The sequence below is a fragment of the Prionailurus viverrinus genome, chromosome C2 (assembly GCF_022837055.1).
Source record: "Prionailurus viverrinus isolate Anna chromosome C2, UM_Priviv_1.0, whole genome shotgun sequence".
NCBI classification, from domain to species: Eukaryota; Metazoa; Chordata; class Mammalia; order Carnivora; family Felidae; genus Prionailurus; species Prionailurus viverrinus.
In genome coordinates this window covers 77,244,701-77,266,567 of record NC_062569.1, presented here as the reverse complement: position 1 = coordinate 77,266,567, position 21,867 = coordinate 77,244,701, and the positions used below count along the sequence as shown (strand labels likewise).

The window sequence follows — 21,867 nt, the reverse complement described above, 5'->3', positions numbered from 1 at the left end:
AAAAGATTCACAAAATTAAAGAATGTAAAGTATAAGATCATATACATAAAACGTGGGGCAAGAGAATAATAATTTAGTGCTTTTAGAAGGAGTTCAAACAGGGGCATCTGGGTGGCTCAGTCGGTTAAGCACCAGACTTCAGCTCATGTCGTGATCTCACAGTTTGTGAGTTCGAGCCCCACGTCAGGCTCTGTGCTGACAGCTCAAAGCCTGGAGCCTGCTTCAGATCCTGTGTCTCCCTCTCTCTCTGCCCCTCCCCTGCTTGCACTCTGTCTGTCTGTCTCTCTCTCAAAACTAAATAAACATTAAAAAAATTTTTTTCTTACAAAAAAGAATGAGTTTAAACTTAAAAAAAGAGTTGTCTACAATTGCACCTTACCTCTAACTTGGTCTCTTAACTGTGAATCATCTACTGAAACTCCTATTTGAAAGGACAATAACCATGGGTATTGAGGAGGGCACCTTTTGGGATGAGCACTGGGTGTTGTATGGAAACCAATTTGACAATAAATTTCATATATTGAAAAAAAAAATAAACGTTACAATTTTTTTAAATAAAAATAAAACATGACTATAAAAAAAAAAAGAAAGGACAATAACCTCATATCAACCAAATTCACTGACCTACCTCATTCCTCATCTTTATAATATTTCATTCAACAATCATGCATTCAAAAATATTGTTTCAGTGCCTAAAATTTACATATATTTTTCATTAAGATTGTGAATACTTAATAATATTGAAAGTATGCTAGAGCCAACAAAATATAACAATTAAAAAACGGCAAATTCTCCATGGTAATATTACTTTCTGAATACAAGTACCTATAAATACAATCACGATTAAAGCTAAAATAATTTTTATGTAGGTTTTTCAAATAAAATTTTTAAATGTTTACTTATTTTTGAGATGGAGGGAAGGGCAGAGGGAGAGGGAGAGAGAAGATCTGAAGCAGACTCTACCCTGTCACCACGAGCCCGATGTGGGGCTCTAACTCACAAACCATGAGATCATGACCTGAATCAAAGCCAGACACTTAACCGACTGAGCCTACCAGGCACCCCTATTATTATGTAGGTTTAAAAATGAATAAAGATGCTTTATTTTCAGAGTTGTAGACTGTAAATTTATCAAGAAATAGAAATTTGTGAGGCTTCAAATATACCTTAAATGCTAAATGCCTCAAATGCTAAACATATTTCTTGACTAAAGAAATGACTTCCCCATAACTTCATATGTCTTTAATAAATAATATGGACTGTGGTAAGTACAAATATTCCAGAATAGAATCAACATTTTCTGACCTAAATCTGACTTGTAGTAGCTAGATAAGTTTACTTAAAATGTCTTAAATATAAAGATATAGACATATATGCCTTTAAATATACAAACATTAATAAATACAAAAATAATTATATATGCATTCCAAGAACATAAGAAAATAGGTTTAAAAGGTCAACAGTGGTTATCACTGTTGTTCTTTTAAATGTTTTATATTTCCCCAAATTTCTAGTATTAGCATGCATTACTCTTTTAGTAAGAAGTTTTCAATCCAAATATCTGTTGCTTTATACACATAGACTAAAAGCTTTACTACTTTTGCATATACGAAAAATCGTATGAAATGTTAAGGACGTTGTTGAGAAACCTAACTGTCAGTGTTTGCTAAGGCTTGCAAACAGCTTAAGAATAATTATAAACTGAAAACAAAAGAATAAAAACAGATGACAACGAGGAAACAAAAGTTGACAACTCCTATTTTGTTTTTACCTTTTTGACTAGTAAGGATCATATTCAAGCTGGAGAAGGTAGAATAATCATGACTAAGAGACTGGAAACTCAAGACAGATGAAGAGACAAGGGTGTATCTAAGTGTTGTGATTATTTCCAACTTCTAAGGTCAAGATGAATAGCATGCAAAGGCACTAGAACTCTTGCATTTAGGATCACAAAAACGTCCTTTGGTAAAGGATTACCTTTAGGAACTGTGAGCAAAATAGCTATCCGTGGAAAAGTAGAAGATAAATACCCTAATTAAAAAAAAAAAAAAAAGGAAAAGGAGGCTTACAAAATACGTAGAATTATGAACTTGAATTAGTCCCTGGTAAAAGCTTCCAGTACATAGTAAGCACTCAATGAATGCTAGTCCCTTTTCTTCTTTTCTTTGCCTATTAGTTTATGCCTTCCACTTCTCTTTTTGGATATCTATGGCTCTAAGATAAATAATTCATCAGACTGGTGGATGCCAGATGGAGGTGGGGAAATCGGCAAACTGGGTGATAGGGAGTGAGAGGTACAGGCTTCCAGTCATGGAATGAATAAGTCATGGGAATACAGTCAATGGTATTGTAAGAGTGTTATATGGTTAACAGATGGTAGCTACAATAGTAGTGAGCATAGCGTAGCATATAGAGTTGTTGATCGCTATGCTGTGCACGCGAAACTAATGGAACACTGTGTCAACTCTACTATCCTTCAACAAAAACATAACAAAAATAAAATAAAATTTTAAATGACTAATAGCATAAAAAGATAAATAGTTCAGGAGGACAACTGAAATGACAGTTGAAATTAATTTAAAATTATTATTTAAGAGGCGCCTGGGTGGCTCAGTCCGTTGAACGGCCGACTTCGGCTCAGGTCATGATCTCGCGGTCCGTGAATTCGAGCCCCACATCGGGCTCTGTGCTGACAGCTCGGAGCCTGGAGCCTGTTTCGGATTCTGTGTCTCCCTCTCTCTGACCCTCCCCTGTTCATGCTCTGTCTCTCTCTGTCTCAAAAATAAATAAAACGTTAAAAAAATTTTTTTAATTATTATTTAAAATTAAAATTATTTTTAAAAATTTGGGCTATAATGCACACCTTAAAATTATTTCCCAATCAATCAATCAGAACCTTCTATGCACTTCATGATATGGAGAGAAATATTGTGAGGGGATAGGAGGGAAAGCACTGTAGGAAGATAGACCTGGATTCAAATCCTCATCATTAACTTGCACTGAACTCTCTAAACCTCAATTTCATTATATTTATAACTGGTATAACACCAGATCCCACGCACTTAAGAGACTAGAGAATTGCATGAGATCATGTATAGATAACACACCCAATACGCACTGAATCCTCAATACTTGCTAACTATCCAAGTCTTTAACTAGAAAAACTAGAATAAGAAGACATATGTCAATATGCTCAATATATATGTGAAATCAAGGGACATGAGAGAAAGGGAAAATGGAAGGTAAGTTTTTCTTAAGTGGAAAAGTGAGAAAAAGAGGAAAAGAAGGCGGGGAAAGATCAATACACTTAGAAACTGAGACACATTGAGCTTTTAACATTCATATGAAATTATAAATGAAGACACAAAGAATCAATAAACAGAGACATGGGGTCAAAAGGGCAAAAGTAAGATGGAAAACAGAAGAGGATAATCTCAAGTGTATACAGCTTCTTTTTCATATTTAATTTCCTTTGTGTGTAATTTAATTATAGCGGTTATTTTTATTTTTTATTTATTTTTTTTACATTCCAGGGTTTAATTAAATTGAAAAAAGAGGGAAGGTTGTATGTAGCTATAGTAATGTTTAGGAGAGTATCAATGCTATGTCATTTCAATATTTGGGAGAAAAAATGAATTGCCATGTTTCTTAATTGCTATGTTAAATTAGGAGTTAATTTTATTGATTCAAGAAAATATCTCTAGGAAAAGGCTGCTTATACTTTAAACAAAAGGGCAATTAGAACATAAGAGAATCATTGCAGAACCGTGGTCCCAAGGGAGATCATGGAATGTTCTGCCCTAGAGATATGGATGGTTTCACACCATGTTAGGTGCTCTGCCTTTCAGGGATTGCCTAACCCCACTCTTGTGTCACCTAACTTTCAGCAATGTTACTACCTTCAGGCAGTTTGCCTTCACTTTCCTAAGGAAGGCTTATGTCCAGGACAGAGTCTAAAAAGTTTGCTGTAGCTCTAAGCCTAGAGAACTCTGTACAGTGGCAACTTCCCACAAACTTAGAAAATTATAAAAAATAGTCCTTACGTGATAAATTTAATATTGTAGTAAAATTAGTGAGCTCTGGATTCAAACTCTCTGGGTCCTAATGCTGATTCTGTCCGTGGGAAAGTTTCTTATCTTTGTGTGCCTCAGTTTCCATTATGAAAAACTGGAATAATAAGAGTATCTACCTCATAGGGTTGTAATGAGGATTAAATAACACTTGCAGAGTGCTTAACATACTACCTGGCACAGAGTAAGCACTCAGTAAAAGTCTCCTATTTATATTTTAAATTAACAAACATTTTATTTTTAAGTAAGAAAGTATATGCTTATTAATAATAACTATATACTTAAAGGAGTAAGATCAAATAAAAACATATATTTTATTTTAAAATTTAACAGTTAAAAAGGCAAGAAAGACTTTATTTAAAACTATTGCAATAGAGGAGAGGGACAAAAAGCAGGAGGATTTGTAAACATTGGGGTAAGCTAATGAAAAATACTTGGAGGACTGTGAGGTGTGAGAAGTGGGAAGTTTGGTCAAAGTGATTAGGCCATCTATGAAAACATATACTTCATTATTATTATTAATTTATCTTTTTAAAATTGAAATAGAGTTGACACAATTCATACAACATAGTGATTCAACAACTCTATATGTTATGCTGTGCTCACCATAAATGTAGTCGCCATCTGTCCCCATATAATGCTAGTACAATGCCATTGACTGTATTCCCCATGCTGTACCTTTCATACTCATGATTTATTCACTCCATAACTGAAAGTCTGTATCTCCCACTTCCCCTGACCCATTTTGTCCATCCCTCCTCCTGATTTCTGGCAACCATTAGTTTGTTCTCTGTATTTATGAGTCTGTTTTTTGTTTGTTCATTTGTTTTGTTTTTTAGGTTCCACACATAAGTGAAATCACATGGTATTTGTCTTTCTCTGCCTGACTTATTTCACTTAGAATAATACCCTATAGGGTCCATCCATGTTGTCCCAAATGGCGAGATCTCATCTTTTTTTATGGCTAAGCAATATTCCTGTGTGTATGTGTGTACACACACATATATACACACCCCCACACACATAAATACACACACATACCACATCTTTATCCATTCATCTAATCAATGGACACAAATTGCTTCCACATCTTAGCTATTGAAAATAGTCATGCAATAAACATAGGGGTACATATATCTTTTTTAATTAGTGTTTTCATTTCCTTTGGGTAAACACACAGTAGCGGAACTAACTACTGGATTGTATGGTATTTCTGTTTTTAATTTTTTGAGGAACCTCTATACTGTTTTCCACAGTGGGTGCACCAATTTACATTCCCATCAACAGTGTGCAAGTGTTCCTCCTTTTCCATATCCTCACCAACACTTTTTATTTCTTCTCTTAAAATTTTTTTAATGTTTATGAGAGAGAGAGAGGGAGAATGAGTGGGGGAGGGACAGAGAGAAAGGCACAGAATCCAAAGCAGGCTCCAGGCTCCAAACTGTCAGCACAGAGCCTGACGCAGGGCTTGAACTCACGGACTGCGAGATCCTGACCTGAGCCAGAGCTGGATGCTTAATTCAGGCAACTCTATTTCTTGTCTTTTTGCTTCTAGCCATTCTGACAGGTATAAGGTGACATCTCATTGTGGTCTTGATTTGATTTTCCTGATAATGAGTGTGTCTATTGGCCATCTATATGTGTCTATTGGCCACGTGTCTATTGGCCATCTATATGTCTTCTTTTGAAAAATGTCTATTCAGGTCCTCTGGCCATTTTTAAATCAGATTGTTTTGTTGGTGTTAAGCTTTATAATTTCTTTACATATTTTGGATAATAACCCTTTATCAGATATTTCATTTGCAAATATCTTCTCCCATTCAGTAGGTTGCCTTTTTGTTTTGTTGATGGTTTCCTTGACTGCACAGAGAATATTAAAACAATTTATCCTCAGTTACTTCATGGCTATAACTTTGGAAAAAGGAAACCTTAAGGTTGTCCCAAAGGATGGCTATTTCAATTTTATAATAAAAAGAACTCTTTCCTTTCTTTAGAGAGAGCAAGCAAGCGAGCAGGGGAGAGGAGCAGAGTGGGTGGGGAGAGAGAGGGGGAGAGAAAAAGAAAGAGAGAATCTTATGCAGGCTCCACAGATCCCAACACGGGGCTCGATCCCATGACCCTGGGAACATGACCTGAGTTGAGATCAAGAATCAGATGCTCAACTGACTGAGCCACCAAGGTGTCCCATAAGACCTCTTATTTCCAAGGGGTTAAGTAGAGCAGTTTAGCCCAGAAATAAGTAATGGCCTAGCCTGCAGGATTTGACATCACTATTCACTGGCCTGAGGCCCTGAGTCTCCTCTGACTATTCTTGTAGTCTCTATGCATTTTCTAGTTTTCAAAGAAAAAAAAATCTTTTTTGGATGTAACTTGAAGAATTACAGCTGTTGAGACCATAATAATCCCCAAATTAGGAGACAGTGTGAGTAGCACAAGTTAGTACTTTGATGTTGAGGATAAACACATAATTAATAATTACTTCTTATAAGTATCAGAGTCTTAGGATACACATTAACTACATTTGTTTACTATGTCACCTGTATCTTCCTTCGTAGATGAGGTATGTTTCTAAAGAACAAAATAAGCAGAATCCAATTAGAGATTAATTCATATTCCAAATGTGCTGGGGATGAAATTGAAGGAAATTTTTTATGTTGTGTATAATCCTTTTTCTGACTTAGGATTTTCTGAAGTATGTGTGAATACTGCTTGCATGATGAGCAAGCAGTAGAAGCAGGCACTATCACTGAAGAAGGACCCTATGTTAGCCCAGGCCCTAACAAATGGGGCAAGTGAGAATTTAATGAGACTGCTTACAAAAGTCAGGACAGAAAAAGCAACAGGGATGGTATTATGCCCCAAAGCTAGTAATAGCCAGTAGGCTTTAACTGGGGAGGGGAAAGAATGCTCACCAGGACCTGGAGAGTGTAGCTATACAAGAAGGTCATCCAACAAGAGCTGTGGCCTTTGGTAGAGGGATGCAACCATGGTGCACTGACCTGATAGGGAGAGAGTCAGTGGAGTTAATATTGAACCACAATTTCACTTGCCTTTTGCTTTCAAAGACCCTGCAGGTGTTTGCCAATGGTTGAACCCAACAGCAAACCAGAGGACGAGAAAGTCCACTGATGCAGTCCAGACAAGTCAACCTCCAGGGATACAGAACAGGGTGCTTTGAGCAGGACAGAAAGTGGATCTGATCCTAAGCCCCACACCAGTGGAGATCCTGCTGCTACAGGTAGGGACATAATGGTCAAAGCTGGAAATGCAACCCACAGTGCTGAGCCTCAGCTATTAAGAGGTCTACATCTGGCTTCTGAATTTTTTGGTTTGGTGAGAAAATTTGAACTCTGGTATCAGTCATGGGCTCTACAGCAGTTGGGTGTCTGTTGGACAACTATTCCTTCCGCCTGGGCTGAAGTATGGGGGGTATTTTCCCTTCTAAACATGCAAAATTCTATCCATGAGTCTCAATACTATGTAATATGTTCCAAAAAAAAGTATTTCGTCAATAAAACCTAAATTATATATAGATACTGTGATTAAATACTTATAGCGGAGGCCGTCTGCTACACATGGGTTCTGAAAAATGGGCATCTTCATAGGACTTATGTGAGTATTAAATGAGATAATAGGCATGAAAGTGCTTTTTAAGCTATGAAGTAGTATTCTGATGCTAGTTGTTCCTATTAAAATATATGCCAACCATAGGGAGGGGAGGGATAGTGTACTGCTTGGTAAGAACTCGTTGGCTCTGCAGTCGGGAGCTACTGTTTATGACTCTCAGCAAGTGAGAGAGAAGAGAAAATATTTTTTAATAAAATTGTATTATTAAAGTTCTATTTTCCCATTAAATTTACTGTCATTATTTGGACTGTTTAGTTGGATAGTAAAATATAACAGAAGTAGAGATATGAATATAATGCATTCAATACTTGTTTTAAGCTATATAACATTAAACCAAATAATACATTGCCAGCTTGGTATAACAGAGCTATTGGAGAGCATCAGTAAAAGACTTCCAAGGGTATATTTGGAATTTCCCACTAAGCACTAGGTCCTGCATACTGCTCCTGGGCAAGTCCTACATGTACTTGGCGAGCAAGAAGTCAACAGGGGTCTTTCTGCCTTCCCTGCATCACGTAGGAATGACAGAACCATAGATTGTTAGAATTGCGGGGAGCAAACGTTAGGTCATGACTCCCATTTTTCAACAGAAGTAACTCATTCTCATTAGTTTGTCAATTCACTAGGAGAATGCAAGTATCATTTATATCTGTACCTCATCCCTCCTCTTTCCCTTCCTTCTAGCTTCAAAATTTAGTTCAGAACCTGATATAATATGATGCAGTTTACTTTTTGGATGGGAGAACTTTACATACACACCAACACACACATTCACACAGAGAGAGCAATGTGAAAAACAATATATTAAAATCAATAGCTAACATTTGTTGAGATTATTGCCACTCATTCTTCTGCCCATGTCACCTGTATTAACTTTTTTAATCCTCACATCAACCCTTTGAGAACAGCATTATTACTAACCTGATAAGAACTGATAAGAAAGTGATGCACTGAGAGTTCAAATAATTCACTACAACTACTAAGTAGTAAAGACAGGAGGTGAACCCAGCTCCATTCCAGTCCCAAAGCCTGGGCCTGAGCTTTTAGTCCAAGCCCATGGCCCCACTCACAACACTCTACAGTCAATATTCTAATGGGCTTCTATTTAATTAAGAAATGTCTAAGTCAGAAAAATATGGACTTGACTTACGTTTTGCTTCAGGCTGAGGTTCTACATTTAGGATAAAGCTGAAACTTCCTGGTAACAAATAAAGATAAGTGGAGAATTCTAAAATATGCCCACCTTCTGTAGGGTTGACTCCATTATATTTTAACACTAAACCTCTATGCCTGCACTAATACTGTAGCTTCCAGTTACATGTGGTTATTTAACTTAAAATCCATTAAAATTAAATTAAAATTTGGTTCCTAAGTTGCTCTGGTCCATTTCAAGTGCTCAGGAGCCACATGTGGCTAGCGGCAACCATACTGGACAGTGCAAAATAGAACATTTCCGTCACCACAGAAGGTTCTTTGTACAGCTGTGCTCTGTGTGTTTTATTCACCTGAATAGATTTGTTTGTTGTGAGAATTAATAAGTATTGTGGCTTCCCTTTGTACATGAGGCTTTGCTAAATGCATAGAACTCGATTACTTCTTTTATTTTTTTTAATTTTTTTTAATGTTTATTTATTTTTGAGACCGAGAGAGACAGAGCATGAACGGGGGAGGGTCAGAGAGAGAGAGAGGGAGACACAGAATCTGAAACAGGCTCCAGGCTCTGAGCCATCAGCACAGAGCCTGACGCGGGGCTCGAACTCACGGACCACGAGATCATGACCTGAGCTGAAGTTGGCCGCTTAACCGACGGAGCCACCCAGGCGCCCCACGATTACTTTTAAAATAACAGGTTTGCTCTCATATTTTAGTAATGCCTGTGACTGAAATGCTTTAAATACACCTCATCCCAGTGATGGTTTGCCAGGATTAAATCTGAGATTTTTTTTTAAAAAGATTTTCCAGGATACCATAACCAGGTGTCCAAAATAATGAAAGGAGCCAAAGGAATAATTTTCTTTTTTTTTTTCCACCCAGAGTCCCTTTTATTCCAAGGTAATATTAACATTCAATATCCTTCCAGTACCTTCTCTATACCCATCCAGACATGCACACTCACATACAGATATATGCAAAATCTCACCTTTTGAAAATGAAGTGTACTGTACGTATCATTCTGCAACTTGGCCTTCTTGCTTATCACTGCATCATGGACACCTCTCCAAGTTGGCAGATAGCAATAAAATATATTTTTTTAAATAGCTGCACAGTCTTCTCTAGTATGGATGTGGCATAACTAATCTCTCCCTGATGGCAGAAACTGATTTGGTTTCTAGTTTAGAGCACTGGAAGACACTGAGGCAAATGAGCTGTAACATGCATCTGATCTCTACCTCCTGATGTTTGCTTTTCAGAGATCCTCTGAAGTTGGATGGTTAAGTCAAAGCATATGTATATTTTTTTTATATTGCACAATAACTTTCAAAAATGGTAACAACCGAATATCCAGCCAGCAATGTGTAAGACTGCCCATTTCCTAACATGCTCACTAGTAATGGGTACTTTTATTCTTTTTTTTTCAATATATGAAATTTATTGTCAAATTGGTTTCCATACAACACCCAGTGCTCATCCCAAAAGGTGCCCTCCTCAATACCCATCACCCACCCTCCCCTCCCTCCCACCCCCCCATCAACCCTCAGTTTGTTCTCAGTTTTTAAGAGTCTCTTATGCTTTGGCTCTCTCCCACTCTAACCTCTTTTTTTTTTTCCTTACCCTCCCCCATGGGTTTCTGTTAAGTTTCTTAGGATCCACATAAGAGTGAAAACATATGGTATCTGTCTTTCTCTGTATGGCTTATTTCACTTAGCATCACACTCTCCAGTTCCATCCACGTTGCTACAAAGGGCCATATTTCGTTCTTTCTCATTGCCCTGTAGTACTCCATTGTGTATATAAACCACAATTTCTTTATCCATTCATCAGTTGATGGACATTTAGGTTCTTTCCATAATTTGGCTATTGTTGAGAGTGCTGCTATAAACATTGGGGTACAAGTGCCCTTATGCATCAGTACTCCTGTATCCCTTGGGTAAATTCCTAGCAGTGCTATTGCTGGGTCATAGGGTAGGTCTATTTTTAATTTTTTGAGGAACCTCCACACTGCTTTCCAGAGTGGCTGCACCAATTTGCATTCCCACCAACAGTACAAGAGGGTTCCCGTTTCTCCACATCCTCTCCAGCATCTAGAGTCTCCTGATTTGTTCATTTTGGCCACTCTGACTGGCATGAGGTGATATCTGAGTGTTGTTTTGATTTGTATTTCCCTGATAAGGAGCGACGTTGAGCATCTTTTCATGTGCCTGTTGGCCATCCGGATGTCTTCTTTAGAGAAGTGTCTATTCATGTTTTCTGCCCATTTCTTCACTGGGTTATTTGTTTTTCGGGTGGGGAGTTTGGTGAGCTCTTTATAGATTTTGGATACTAGCCCTTTGTCCGATATGTCATTTGCAAATATCTTTTCCCATTCCGTTGGTTGCCTTTTAGTTTTGTTGGTTGTTTCCTTTGCTGTGCAGAAGCTTTTTATCTTCATGAGGTCCCAGTAATTCATTTTTGCTTTTAATTCCCTTGCCTTTGGGGATGTGTCGAGTAAGAGATTGCTACGGCTGAGGTCAGAGAGGTCTTTTCCTGCTTTCTCCTCTAGGGTTTTGATGGTTTCCTGTCTCACATTCAGGTCCTTTATCCATTTTGAGTTTATTTTTGTGAATGGTGTGAGAAAGTGGTCTAGTTTCAACCTTCTGCATGTTGCTGTCCAGTTCTCCCAGCACCATTTGTTAAAGAGACTGTCTTTTTTCCATTGGATGTTCTTTCCTGCTTTGTCAAAGATGAGTTGGCCATACGTTTGTGGGTCTAGTTCTGGGGTTTCTATGCTATTCCATTGGTCTATGTGTCTGTTTTTGTGCCACAAAGGAATAATTTTCAAGTACCTGAGCAGTTTCAATAGTCATTTGTGGAGAATTCAGAGTTGAAATTGTGTCATTGCTATTTTCATAGTTACACTTCTTTGAAGTCTCTAATCACATGCCGAGTGAAGGTAAAAGGCAGAGAAGTAGGAAAAGGCTAATGGAGGGAAGAGTGAACACAACCAGAAGTTGCTACTAAATCACCAACAGCTCTTGTCACTTCTCAGAGATGACTGCATTACAGATAACCAGGATAAAAACTCCAAGAGGAGCAAGGAACTCTAGACTCTGGATCCAAGGTCCAATTTTAACTGAGAAGTAATTAAAATCACAATAAAATCCTATTGCTTTAGACTTTTAACATTGTTCTGTTCTCCTCACTTAATACTGTTTTTGCTCACAGAAGCAGTCCTAAGTTTTAATTTTTTAAGATAATGATTCAATCCAGATGATACCCTTCAAAATGTATGATAGAACATTTTGGGCTTTACCAAGAATAGAAATTTGAAATTGGCAAAGATCAATCATTTTTCACCTGTCCCATGTCATTGTTTTGGAACGTGAATTTGACTTTATGCCAGAGAGTAATCTAAATCTGTTACTTAATTATTCATTGGGGTAGTTTCCATTTCTATTCCCAATATATAGCTGAAATTTGCAGACTACTAAAGGATCCTTGATAAGTCCCATCTGTTCAAGGTGAGGATGACAAAGAAGAACATCAATAAATATTAAATATTTATTCTAAGTGTTAAAAAATAATAAATGAATAAGGCAGTTCTAATGGAAAAAAAATAAATGTCAAATAATAACTGTGACAGAAACCAGGATGTAGTCCCTCAATACAAAGATTAATATTACATAGGATGGAATTTAAAGATGTATTTCACTGTCTCCTTTCAGAAATTATAATCTGAACTCATTACAAGTGCATGTTTTAAAAATATCTGTCTTTAAAAAGTGGTGCATAAATTATTTTTTTAAAAAAGCAAACATTGGGGGGCGCCTGGGTGGCGCAGTCGGTTAAGTGACCGACTTCAGCCAGGTCACGATCTCGCGGTCCGTGAGTTCGAGCCCCGCGTCGGGCTCTGGGCTGATGGCTCAGAGCCTGGAGCCTGTTTCCAAATCTGTGTCTCCCTCTCTCTCTGCCCCTCCCCCGTTCATGCTCTGTCTCTCTCTGTCCCAAAAATAAATAGACGTTGAAAAAAAAATTAAAAAAAAAAAAAAGCAAACATTAAGGGGTGCCTGGGTGGCTCAGTCGGTTAAGCGTCTGACTTCAGCTCAGGTCACGATCTCACGGTCCGTGAGTTCGAGCCCCGCGTCGGGCTCTGGGCTGATGGCTCAGAGCCTGGAGCCTGCTTCCAATTCTGTGTCTCCCTCTCTGCCTTTCCCCCGTTCATGCTCTGTCCTTCTCTGTCTCAAAAATAAATAAACGTTAAAAAAATTTTTTTAAAAAAAGCAAACATTAAAAAATTCCCAATACAAGTTACTATTTGAAATAATACTTGTAATGGGGCGCCTGGGTGGCTCAGTCGGTTAAACGTCCAGCTTCAGCTCATGATCTCATGGCTTGTGAGTTTGAGCCCCGCGTCGGGATCTGTGCTGACAGCTCGGAGCCTGGAGCCTGCTTCAGATTCCGTGTCTCCCTCTCTCTCTGCCCCTAACCCACTCGCATTCTGTCTCTCTCTCTCTCAAAAATAAATAAACATTGAAATGATACCAGTAAATCTATTTACAAAATGGAAAATCCTTTTGAAATCCTAATGATTGCTTTATTATTGTACTTGTTTCATTAATTTGAGTTTTCTTCTGTTTCAGTGTCTGGTTTGAAGCCACTAGTCAACTCAGGAGCCATCGTTTTTCATAGCTCTTGGTAAATCAGCCTGAGTAGTTAGTATATACTTATAATTTGTCCTGGGCTTAAAACCAGATAACCAAACTTGTTAAAAATATGTGCATAATAATAGCATTTTTTTTAACTTTATTTATTTAGTTTGAGAGAGAGAGAGCACACCCGAGAGAGAGTGAGCAGGGGAGGGGCCAAGAGAGAAGGAGAGAGAGAATCCCAAGCAGGTTCCACATTCAGCATGGAGCCTGACATGGGGCTGGATCCCACACTGCAAGATCACGACCTGAGCCTCACAACTGAACCAATATCAAGAGTCAGTGGCTTAACCCACTGAGCCCCCCAGGCACCCTTAGCAATTGGGTTTTATATGAAGGCTTGAAGAATCTTCTTATAAGTAAACTATAAGGGTTGGTACATGGACTTTATGATGTCTATTCTGGCTATGTGAAAGCATCCTCCCCCTTTTCTGGTTCTCAATAACTACTGGCATGTTTAGCTGTTCTTAAAATATAGCATGATCTACAGCCACAACACCTTGTCAAGTGAGGACAAGAAGAAACAACTCTACCCAAAGAACATACAAAATGCCAGTGGCCCTTTTGGCCTAAAAGGTTGTCTGTGACAATAGCTTTGAAGGGGCTGTAATTATTCTTTTTGTGACTACTACTTCCAAAAGGAATAGATATAACATAATCATCATCTGCTTCCCTTCATAATCCATTAAAAAATCTTATTCATGTGTTAAGCTTATTTTTTATTAAACCTTAAAACCTTTATCTTATCACTAACAATATTATAAATGACCTCTTAAATACGTATGTTTCTTTCTTTAGAAGAGAAGCTTGCTGAGTGTAGGGGCTATCTTATAACCGTTTTCCCCAACACCTAGCATGCAACCCGACATTAATAAAGGTCTTATGAATTAATGAATTGAGGTAAAAATGCCTTCAAAATTTAAAAGTAACACTTTAAAAATTTTGTTCCAAAATGCTTTCATGCTTAAGGTGATGGACGTCTATAATTCAGAATTTATGCACCATAAGTTTGTAAATATCAACCTGTGTTCATTTATACTGATGAGTCTTATAAGTTCCAGCCTACATTCCTAAGGCAGGACACACATACCCCTTGAATCATTTTAACTTATTCTGATCCATCTTCAACTTCACACCATCTTTCGCCAAGATTAGCACCCAGAATTATGCTCCAAATGTCACTGCTCCCATGGTTGTGGATTAAGGAGAACATATTGTTTTTTATTTCATTGCTAGACCCTTTCTGACGATGCCCAACATGTTAGTGGGTCATGAACATACACTGCGTACATTTCATCAGTGAATAACTTGCCATTACTACAAAGTTCCTCTCAGAACTGTAATGAATTAGAGCATAATAAAGCCCAATATATTATAAACAGTTGCTTTCCCCATGTCAATTACATTATGCTTATGATGTGTTGTAATAGGAAAGAACGTGGAGTTTCAAGTTGGAAGATCTTATTTGAATCCTAGCTCTGCCATATATTTCTTAAACAAGTTATAGAAATACCTCATTTGTTCATTGGCATTAATAAACTTCTCTTTTAGGGTTGTTGTAGATGCAAATCGAACTAGCAGGTGTGTTTTTAAATTTACAATAGTCAAGACATGGAAGCAATCTAAGTGTCTATCAGTGGATGAATGGATAAAGAAAATGTGATTGTACACACACACACACACACACACACACACACACACATACACACACTCGAATATTCAACCATAAAAAAGAATGAACTCTTGCCATTTGCAACAACATGGTTGGACCCTGAGGGCATTATGCTGAGTGAAAGAAGTCAACAGAGAAAGACATACCGTATGTGACCTCACTTATACATGATATCTAAAAAATAAGACAAAAAAACCCAAGCTCTTAGGTACAGAGAATAGACTGGTGGTTGCCAGAGGTAGGCGGTAGTGTGGGCAAAATGGGTGAAGGGGGTCAAAAGGCACAAACTTTCAGTTATAAAATAAATAAGTCATGGGGATGTAATGTACAGCATGGTGACTACAGTTAATAATACCATTTTGTATATATGAAAGTTGCTAAAAGAATAAATGTTAAAAGTTCGCATCACAAGATAAAAAATTTTAGAATGATGTATTAAAATAAATGTTGTTATTTATTGTGATGATCATTTCACCATATATACAGATACCTAATCATGATATCATATATCTGAAACTAATAAAATGTAATATGTCAATTATAACTCAAAAACAAAACAGACATTTTATTGAGTGCTTACTATAAAGACTCTGAAGTCTTTAAATGGTTTCTTTCTGTCATCTTGGCATTTCTCACCAAAATACGTTTAATTTCAATCGGAAAATAGGAACATTTCATTCCATACTCACACTCTCTGATTTTTTAGAAATCGTTAAATAAGAATCCTAGTTAAACCTGGTAAATTGAACACAATCTCTAGTTCTCCCCATCCCTACACCAAACTACACTAACATGAAAGTAAGGCAAAAAACAAAAAAAACAAAAAAAACCCCAAAAACAAAAAAACCTAGCAGGCAATAAAGTGGGTGAATCTCAAAAGCACTATGCTAAGAAAAAAAAAAAAGCCAAACATAAAGGCTACATACTATGATTTCACTTATGAAATCCATTTATAGCACAGACAAAACCACACGGACAGAAAATACAATGGTTATTAACAAGGGCAGGGGAGGGCGACCGACTTGGGTGTTTTCCTCCCTAACTCAAGAACTGAGATCTTCAAAAGGCATTCTGAAAGCAAGGTCCCTGAGCTTCCCTGAGCAATGGCAGAACCACCAGAACACATCGATAGCCTTCCAAAAGGCTCATTGGAAACCATCAGTGTTCTAAATACACTGCTTTTCCTGACACTTTTACCAGAATGCTTTTGATACAGACAAAGTTCATTTTGGTATGTGAATTGTAGCATTCATATTGCTTTACAACTTTCCACGTGTGTATATGTTAGAATTAATTTTTAATTAGAACCCTTTAGCATCCTTTGAGATAGGGGTGCCTCAAGGTGTTTCTAAATGAAAGTGAATAAGCATGAGTCTAGAGAATAAAAGGAGATAAGAATTTACCATATCAAGCTTACATGTCCGTAGAATCTAAAAACCACCCCTAGAGTTTTCCAGCTCAGAGTCAGTGTTGAGTTAAAGGTTATGGTAAAGATCCAGGATCTGGTGGCAGAAAATGGTTAAGGAAGGAGACACTGGTTATATCCTGAGGGTTCACAGACAGACACATAATCCGCCCATGAATCTGTTCCCTCACTTACTGAGGCAAATCAAAGTGTCCTTCCCATAAAATCTAGGGTTTCTATCATCCTTTTATGATTTTCTTTCCTTTCCAGGCTTGCTTTCAGAATGAATTTTTTTTTAATTTTTATTTTAAAGAGAGAGAGAGAGAGAGAGAGAGAGAGAGAGAGAGCACATGAGCTGGGAAGAGGCGCAGAGGAAGAGAGAGAGAATCTTAAGCAGGCTCCACACTCAGCATGGAGCCCAAAGCAGGGCTCCATCCCAGAACCCTGGGTTCATGACCTGAGCCAAAATCAAGAGTCCAACACTCAATTGATGGAACCACCCAGGTGCCCCTCAGTATGATTTTTTTTTTTTTTTTTTTTGAGAAAGAGAGAGAGGGCACAAGTGAGCAAGGGGCAGAGAGAGAGAAAGAGAGTCTGGGGAGAGGCAGAGAAAGAGAGAGAGAGGGAGAAATGGAACTCACCCAAAGTGGGGCTCATGCTCACCCAATGTGGGACTCGAACTCACAAACTGTGAGATTATGACCTGAGCTGAAGTCAGATGCTTAACAACTGAGCCACCCAGGTGCTCCTCAGTATGAATTTTTAAATTTTATTTTACTGAATAAATTCTGGAACATACCCCACATCTCTTCTGGGGTGATCCCACCCTCCCTACTCTATAATTTCCAACTTTCATTGCAAGATTTTTCCACAGAGCCCTTTTTCACTTGCCCAGCATAATAAAGTAGATTCATTGGTGAGAATGGATTTTTGCAATGAAGCATCCTTTCAATCTTACTAGACTAAAATGAATTGAGCACCAAAAATTTAAATATGAAAATAAATCATTAAATTAAGTACCTTTGAGGAACCACAAAGCCCTTATACCTAGTAGACTCAATGGCCTTCTTTTCATAATCATAGAAATAACAATAGGGCTAGGATGTTCCACTAATTATACATAACTTAGAAATTAAGCCACTTACAATGCCTTGGACAATCCAGGTTTGGGGATTAGTGGCTTTTTCCTTCAGCCTACATATGTCTAATCCTGTGGGACAAAATTAAAGGCATGATTGGTTGTGCACACAGAGAAGCTCAAAGAGCCTGATTATTTTTTAACCCCAGTAGATTCAGCTTCTGATTCTGATTTATTCTCTTTTTCTCTCTTTCCTTACTCCCAGTCTAGGCAAAATCAAGAGAAAAGCCAAATTCCACAAGAGCTAGGGTTTAGTTTGAGAGTCAAAGGAGTAGAATAAAAATGTATTTAGCATTCTCCTAAATAGGCCTGCCATGTTACTGGCTTTATTTCAAGACCTTTCTTGTTGACATGGCAGTATAATTTAATTAAGGGAAGGTGCTACAAAAAGAGAAGTTGAGAACGAAATTGCTGGCTAGGGATGACTAAATTGAGAGTCAAGTGGTACCCTAGGCTTCCTGTTTTTCTGACTTCAAACTGTTTTTGGTAATTTTCCCTGGGGCCCTCCAGTCTTTTTTTTTTTTTTTTTTTTTTTTGCTTTTCTGCCACTGGACTCTCACTGCTCTTTCACCCATGATGCCTACATTATACAATTCTAGGAGGCCTCATTCCCAATGGCATCCCTGCTTTTATTATTTCTCTCTTCTGCAAATGATTCTCAAAGTTGAAACTATTTCCCACAAGATCCACTGATGTCAACTGGCTGTTTCACTTCGGGGAATTACAACCAAGTGTTTTAAACACACGAGTAACAGTGTAAAGGAACTAGAGTAGTCCTTCCAATACCCTTGCTGTAATAATCAGAATATCTGTGTCTCCCCAAAGTTCATATGTTGAAATCCTAGTCCCTAAAAGTGATGGTATTAGTAGGTGGGGCCTTTGGCAGATGCTGAGGTCATGAGAGTGGAGTCCTTGTGAATGGGATTAGTGCCCTTATAAAAGAGGCTCCAGAGAGATCCCTTGCTCTTCTGCCATGGCAGAACACAGCAAGAAGTCCGCGACCCAGAAGAGGGCCCTCATCCAACCATGCCAGTACTCTGATCTGACTTCCAACCTCTAGAGCTGTGAGCAATAAATTTCTGTTGTTTATAAGCTACCCAGTCTGTGGTGTTTTGTTACAGCAGCCTGAATAGACAAAGACACTCACTTAGTAACCATGCACTGAGAGTGTGCCTGACAATTATGATGCCACGGATGATGGACTAGAGATATATTAGACCATCCTAGCCTCGAGAAGCATTCAACCTAGTGTTTCAGATAGGCGAGTAAAGAAGTAACTACAGTACAGGGCAGAACTAAGTAAGACTTTAAGAGCTAAGATTCAGCTAGAATCTACAGGGCTGTAAAATGCCCAGCACAGTAGATGGCAATAACTAACTGAAATAACTAACGTACTGTGTTTTAGTGCAATAACTAAACTGGGGGGTGCAATAACTAACTGAAAATATCAGGGGAAATTTCCATAGAGGAAGAAAAAATGTCATCAACAAAGTGGGATCATGAAGTAAGAGTCACACCAGCAGAGAAGGGGTGAGGAGGGGGGAGCTGTTTGGAGCACACATACGTTCCCATCAAACAGAATTTCATAAAGAAGAGAATGGAGGGTGGAACGGATTCTGTGAGCAATTCAAACAAATAGCAGCACTTACAGACTGAACTAAAAAAAATTAAAAGAAAAAGAATGGAGGGCAAGAAAATAAAAGGCATTTTCCAGGAATAGCAAGCAGTCTGGAATAGTTGGAACATAAGGTGCATGGAGGGCAGTGATCAGCACAGCTATAACTATAGGGTGGTGTTGCATCATGGAAGGTTTGAAATGCTGAGCTAACAACGCTCTTTTCTCTGATCAGATGAACTTGGCTTCATAAAAACCACGACTCATTACTCATGCAATGATCAAAAAAACGTTTGTTCAAGACCACAGTAATTGGAATGAGCAAAATATGCAGTTTCTGAAATCATGCTATTACTCTAAATAACGCCTACATACCTTATTAACAAAATAGTATTGTTTGGGGCATAAAACTGGGGTAGTTGCCTGTAGTACATTCATTGACACAACCCATTCTTCAGAGCCACTTCTAGAAATCTAATGGTGGCCAGAAAGGAATAAACATGCTGGCCTTTGAGCAAAAAGGAACATGCCGTAGGAAACGTTCAACATACTGAGAGGCGCTGCTAGTAAGAACGGCATCTAAGGGCTTCTGACAATTTTATATGTTAACAGGACCAGCTACAAAATTTGCAGGACCACTGCCAAATGAAAATGCTAGACACTCTGTTCAAGAACTATTAAGAATTTCAAGACAAAGATAGCAGAGCATTAAGCCATGTGGGGGGCCCTACGGTTATACACCCATGAAGCTGGTCTGATTGCCAACTGTAACTTTTAATGATAATCCACTTAGTTTACACAGCCTGGGTTGTGTAAAGCAGCTCTCACATTCAAGTGTGAACTTCTGCCACCAATTTACTCCTTAGAATTTAACCCAACCCCACCAGTCTGCTTTCCTTGCAGCCTTTGCCGGCAATGGTGACTACAGGAGAGCCTGTCTTAAGACAAGCACTAGCTTCCTCACCTATTCTTATAATGCCATTCTTCTGTATGCTGAAAATAGGCCCTCTCTCTTTAATCAATTTTTAAAAAATATTTTAATGTTTATTTATTTTTGAGAGAGAGACAGAGTGCAAGTTGGGGAGGGGCAGAGGAGACACAGAATCCAAAGCAGGCTCCAGGATCTGAGCTGTCAGCACAGAGCCCGACATGGCTGGAACTCATGGACGGTGAGATCATGACCTGAGCCAAAGTTGGGCGCTTAACCAACGGAGCCACATAGGGCCCCTCTCTTTAATATTTTATGTTTAAAATTTTACCTCTTCATAAAGTCTTCACTAATAGGAGGTAAGGTAATAAGTTCTCAACCACATCCAGGACTTAATCTTAAATCGATGCAATATTTAGGCTACTATTTCTGCAGAGTGTAAACAGAGCTACTACCATTACTGCTGATATTGATGAAGGTGGCCAAGCACCTAGGTTCTATGCCAGAAAATTGATCAATGGTGATCCCACTGCTACACGACTTCCTTGTTCTTTATATGTTAGCCCTATTCCTCAGCACGTTGACACTTTCCCCAAAGGAAAGAGGAGGAGAAAAAAAGACTTAGGTCAGCCAATTTTGTTACTTGTTAATAGGGTTGGTTAGAAAAAAACCTGTTAATGACTTAAATAAATTAATTTTTTATTAATTACAGCTCCTGAATTACCTGTGCATTTCATTTATTCTCCCTGACCCTCAATGGATAAACTGACCATTAGGCTCATCTATCTCAATTAGTTGGTTGTCCTAGGCAATAAAATCATTGAGAAAAGGCATCATGTCTTTTTGAGGTGTATTAGTACATCATATACATAGCATTAGCTGTCAATAGAAAAAACTGAAATAGATCATTTACTGTAGTTGTGAATTCTTCCAAACTAATATGTGTATTACATAGAGCCTTAGGCTTCCTGCTATATTATCCAAGTGCAAGTTGTCACATTGTTCGTATACTACCATCACTGAAGAACTTCAAACAAGACCCTCCTGTGGCCTCGAATCTGTATTTGGTTCAGAGTGCTAAGTGGGATTAATTTGTTTAGACTTCACCAGTTTCAGAACATCTAAACATCTAAATCAGATATTCTGAACTGATTTGAATTAAACTCTTTGTATTACATTACTACTGCTTGTTTAAGCTAGATAGGAATTATTTTGCTCTACGAACAGTTTCCAATGTACTATATATGTAGCTGATGTTTGGCACACAGTTCGTCTTTTTTTTTTTTTTTTTTCATTTTGCCTTTCTGTTTTGGATTTGAGAAGACAATATACTACTGTACTGTGAATATGAGAAGAAGGCTTTTTCTTTTTATATACAAAAGATATATCTAAGTACCTGAGAACATTTTCCCTCCTGAGTCACAGCTTAACAACATTAGCAGACGCAGTTCAGCCAGAGGGGAATTGAATAGCAGCTGAGTACAGTCTAATAATTTACACTGGGGAAAGCCCTTGGAATTCAGAGGCACATTGCCCAGCTGGAGAGACAAATCTAATCTCTGCTAATGA

The 21,867-nt window shown here is 38.0% G+C and overlaps 1 protein-coding gene across 7 annotated transcripts in view; it reads right to left on the bottom strand.

The window, feature by feature from the left end:
* The window catches only part of MAP3K13 (mitogen-activated protein kinase kinase kinase 13), a 175,336-nt gene that overhangs the window by 58,455 nt on the left and 95,014 nt on the right, over positions 1-21,867 (bottom strand). The window lies entirely within an intron of this gene.